Raw genomic sequence first — 5,549 nt, forward strand, 5'->3', positions numbered from 1 at the left:
TGGGAAAGATGAGGTTTTCTAAAGTTAGCTTTCTAAATTCACATTTGGCTGTCATCTATCATACTGTAAACTCCTCCAGATTTGTGACTGACTCAACTCTCTTCCTAGTACCTTCCAGAGTTTCTACCTTTTCCACTCAGTAAATGGTCAATAAAAGTGTGCTAATGGCTATAAGCCCATACTTGATCATGCATTGTTTTATTTGTTGCTTTGGTTCTAGGGAGAGATTTAGGCATATAGCTTATGGACTATGGGAGAATTGGAAGTTTGAACTCTGTACTTTAGAGGCAGTAGGGACTCCTGAAGGTTCTACAGTCATGTGAAAGGAGGTATTTTTTTAAAAGTTAATTTGTAAGCAGCATCTGAGTATGTGAACGAAGGGAAAAACAAGTGAATTAGAAATTTCACAGTAACACATAGTATACATTATGAGTTGATAGGTAGTATCAAGGTGAGGGAAAGGCAGAGATGTAAAAAGTATTGTGAAGGAATAACCAGATGTGCTGGTGATTCGTTGGATGTAGAGAGAATGAAGCTATATATTTTCAAAGCTTTATCTGCTATTCAGAAGCCGTTTCCCTTCCTTTGCTGGGCAAAGCAGGACTTAGTCAATGCTCAGCTCATATATTACTTCCTCTAAAAAGTCTTTAACAAGTCTCTCATCCTACAAAATTAATTCTGGAATCTTTGTGTTCCTAAATGTTGATCATGTAATTAGCATTGCCCGTTACATCATTAATTTATAAGCCCTCATTATGCCTTCATTAAGTATTAGGATTTTAAACCTGTATGACTACATCATTTGTAGTGATTGAAATAAATAAGTTCAGAAAATGATTTTTTTTTTTTTTGAGGAAAAATTACTTGGTTTTAGATTATATAACAGTTGCAGTGTCCCATTCCTGCCTATGTGATCCAGGAATAAGATTTGGCATATGCTTTTTCTCCTTTGGCTTCACTCTAAAATCTGAGACGTCCTCTGCATATTCATGTTCAGATTAATTTAAGTGTCATAAGGCTCAAAACAGCATAAGGTAAAGAGAAAGTGTCATTTAGTATAAAAATAGGCTATATATTCAGATAGAACTGGGAGCCATCTTGCTGTTTTTGTTGTTGCTCTTGTTTTACCTTACAACTGTGACTTTTCTGAGTTTGTCACTAAAAAGTGCGTCATGATGCCACTTAAAGACTTCTTGAGTGGAGTGTTCAATGTTAAATGAGACTACTTTTATAATATGCCTGGTACATGATTGGTGATTGTGAGGTATATAAATTCATAAGGAATGCCTCATTTATCTCCCAACCTTGTCAAAATGACAACTGTTTTGTTCCTAATAAATGTCATAAGCACGTTTATGTAAAACTTGTTTTTTTTGAACATGTTCTGAGAGAAATTTTTAAAGGCAGAAAAACAGGTTTTTACCTGAAAAGCAAGAAGTTGCTTGCTTGTGTCTGAAGACAGAAGCATTGATATTTTAGCACAAAAGCCTGAAGTAGCGCATCGGCTCTTTGTGTCTCTTGTAGAATGATCAATTGAATTTTCTGCAACTGCAAACCATTAGGTGATTCCAACCACCTCATATAGACTGAAGGAAGAAAATTTTGCTTGCAAAGGTCACTACTGGGAATCAGTAGCTGCTGAGGCAATAAGAGGCTGACCACTGCTCCCGATAAGATTGTGTTACCCTTAATGCCCCCACACCCCCAAAAAGCTCACATTGAATTATGCCTACTGAGGGAAAATGAATGTACATGTTTACTGGTCAAGGGTATGTATGGTCAATTATTTTTTCTCTATTTTGTCTACCCTCTGTCATCCTGAAACAAAAGTTTTACATTTAACTTTAATACTCTGAACAAAAGAAGATTGAGTAAATACTTGTTCCTTCCTGTACAGGATCTGTATATATCCTAAACCAGGGATAGGATAAAAGCACATTCCATTTATAACTCCCGTAAGTGTTCCACTTCTCATCCACAGTCCCTCAAAGTCATGCTCTTTTTTTCAAAGCAAACTGACTGGCAGAGCCCCTTCTTCCCCGGGTGCACTGTGCTTTCCTGTTGAGATACAAAGCCTAAAATATAGTGTTACTACTCTTGATATCTACAGGCACTAGTCTGAGTAAACCATAACTACTCGTGTTCTGCTTTCTATAAATATCTGTTCAAATTGAGCCTAGAATTTTCTCCCAATTCACTCCATACAGTCTTTCATCAGGAACTTGGTTCTTAGTACTTTCACCATCTCCTTAGTTCTTAGTAGTCTACTAAAGGACTTCTGTGGCAGCTTATTTTCACCACCAAAGGTGAAAAGATTTCATCAAAGGATTTCATGAAAGGGGGCAGTAGAGCATAAAAGGAATTCAGGCTGTAGTCTAGAGTCAGACAGACCTGGGTTCAATTGTCGCTCCACCACTTTGGGCAAATGATTTAACCTCTCTAAGCCTCAGTCTCCTTATCTGCAAAGTAGAGATAATAGTATTTATCATAGGGTTGGCTGTGAACATTAAGTGAGATTATCAATGCAAAATGTTTAACACATTGCCTGGAACATTTTAAACATCTAGTAAATCTTACAAGAGTCAAAGAGTACAGGTAAAAGTTGCTGGGATAGAGGGGAAGGATGCTAAAAGGCAATTTTTATCTTATAATTTAGCTTATGGTATATCCTACTTACCTTCAGATACAAGTGAACCAATAAAAATTATGCTTGGAAGTGTTGCAAGGGAAGACAGTCAAATTTGTTTAGTGATTACTAAGGCCAGAGAAGGGGAACAATGACTGAGATGTGATTCCTACCTTGAAGAGTCTTAAGAGTTTAGTTTCTCTTTTAATAAAACTTCAGTAGCCACTGTTAATCTCATAAATATACAACAAAAATAAATATGTGATATTTTGAAATAACACAGGTCTCATTATAGAATTTAGGAAGAACCGTAAGAAATCTCAGTCTTATATCTTACATGGGTGAAAATCTAGAAGGGCTTAATAAGAAGTAAAAGGGATCACTGCTAGTAGAGTATTAATGAGAACTGAGAAGTGTCAGAAATACTCTACCTTTATAAATATAATTTGAATGAAAATTACAGTGTGATTGACTAAAAGTATTTCTAGTTCATATGGTTATTTTCTAATTAAGATACCATTGTTCAAAGTCTTATAAATCCCAACAAAAATGAAATGTGCAAATATATTATGATACTTATACCATGTCACGAATAAAATTCAGGTTTCCTAAGACTAATGACATGGGGAAATGCTTTATGATAAAATGAAAAAAAGCAAGCCTAGATATAGTATGCTTCTAACTTTTAAAAAATAGAAGATAGAAAAGTGTATAGGATTACAGAACTATAATGATCAAAATAGGATGGTATTTGCATAAAACTGACCCACAGAGAAATCGAACAGTATAGAGAGCCCAGAAATAAACTCATGCATATATGGTTAATTAATTTAGGACAAAAGAACCAAGAAGTAGGAACAGATAGTTTCTTCAGTAAATGGTGTTTGGAAAACTGGATAGTCACATGCAAAAGAAATGAAGAGCGCTGCACAAAAGTGGTTATACCATGCACAAAAAATCAACTCACAATAGATTTAAGACTTGAATGTAAGATCTGAAACCATAAAACTAGAACAAAATGGGAGACATTCATCTTGCCAATGGCTTTTTGGACTTCATACTAAAAGCAAAGGTAACAAAGCAAAAATAAATAGTGGGATTACATCAAATTAAAAAGCTTCTGTACAGGGATGCCTGGGTGGCTCAGTTGGTTAAGCAGCTGCCTTCGGCTCAGGTCATGATCCCAGCATCCTGGGATCGAGTCCCACATCGGGCTCCTTGCTCTGCAGGGAGCCTGCTTCTCCCTCTGACTCTGCCTTCCACTCTGTCTGCCTGTGCTCGCTCTTCGCTCGCTCTCTCTCTAACAAATAAATAAATAAAATCTTAAAAAAAAAAAAAAGCTTCTGTACAGCAAAGAAAACCATCCGCAAAAAGAAAAAGCAGCCTATGGATGGGAGAAAATACTTACAAGTCATATATCTAATAAGGGGTTCACGTCCAAAATACATAAAGAACTCCTACAACTCAAGAGGGGGAAAAAACCCCCAAAAATCACAATTACAAAACGGGCAGAGCCAATGAATAGATTTTTTTTTCAAAGAGGACATATAAGCCAGCAGTTACACAAAAAGGTGTTCAACATTACCAATTATCAGGGAAATGCAAATCAAAACCACAATGAAAGATCATTTCATACTTGTTAGAATGGCTATTATCAAAAAGATAAGAAATAACAAGTGTTGGTGAGGATTTAGAGAAAAGGGAACCCATGTATACTGTTGGTTGTAATATTAGTTGCTACAGTCACTGTGGAAAAACAGCATAGAGTTTCCTCAAAAAATTAAAATTAGAACTACCATATGATCCACCAATTCCACATCTAGGTATCTATCCTAAGAAAACAAAATCACTATCTCAAGAAGGTTTCTGCACCCCCTTGTTTGTTGTAGCACTTGGCAATAGTCAAAACGTGGAACAACCTAAGTGTTCATCTGCTGATGAATGGATAAAGAAAATGTGTGTGTGTGTATATATATATGCACGTGTGTGTGTAGACTATCATTAAGCCATATAATATTGGAATGGAATATCATTCACCCATAAAAAATAAGGAAGTCCTGCCATCTGAGACAACATGGATGACCTTGAGGTTATTATGCTAAGTGAAATACTTTAGACAGAAAAGAATGTGTGATCTCACTTATACATGGAATCTAAAAACAAAGCAAAACAAAAAAAATGAACTCACAGATACAGAGAACAGATGGGTGTTTGCCAGAGGTGGGGATGCACAGTGGGCAAAATGGATGAAGTGGTCAAGAGATCCAAACTTCCAGTTATATAAATCAATCTTGGGATGCAATGAGCAACATGGTGACTATCGTTCACAATACTGTATTGCATATTTGAAGGTTACTAAGAGAGTATATAAGTTCCCATCACAAAAAAAAATAAACTATGTGTGGTGATAGACTTTAACTTATTGTGGTAATCCTGGTAATCCTTTCACAGTATGTCAATTCATTACATTGTACACCTAAAACTAATACAATATTATATATCAATTACTCAATTTTAAAAAGTGTATAGCAGAAAACCCATACTTAATCACTGATAAAGCTGGTGAGATTACGAATAAATTTATTTTCTTTTTGAAACTTATATTCAATAAAACATTTCAAAGAAAATGATTCAGGCTCTTCAAATACTTAATACTTTAAAATACTTGAGATTCATGGTATATTAGGCTTCAATTTAACATAAGTCACAATAAAAATCTTTTAGTGTAGGTAAGCTACTACAAAAACAGATGTGGACACAAGACAAAAAGAAACTGAAAAGGAGAAGACTTTCAACACTAATTTAACTCATATTGTTCTAGTATATAAAATTATTATGTATCCCTGCCTGTAAGGACCGACCACAGGTCAATAAATAACTTGAATTTGTTAATAACTTACATAAATCTAATTCTGATGTAGTA

Source organism: Neovison vison, chromosome 8 (genome assembly GCF_020171115.1).
Source record: "Neovison vison isolate M4711 chromosome 8, ASM_NN_V1, whole genome shotgun sequence".
Lineage (NCBI taxonomy): Eukaryota > Metazoa > Chordata > Mammalia > Carnivora > Mustelidae > Neogale > Neogale vison.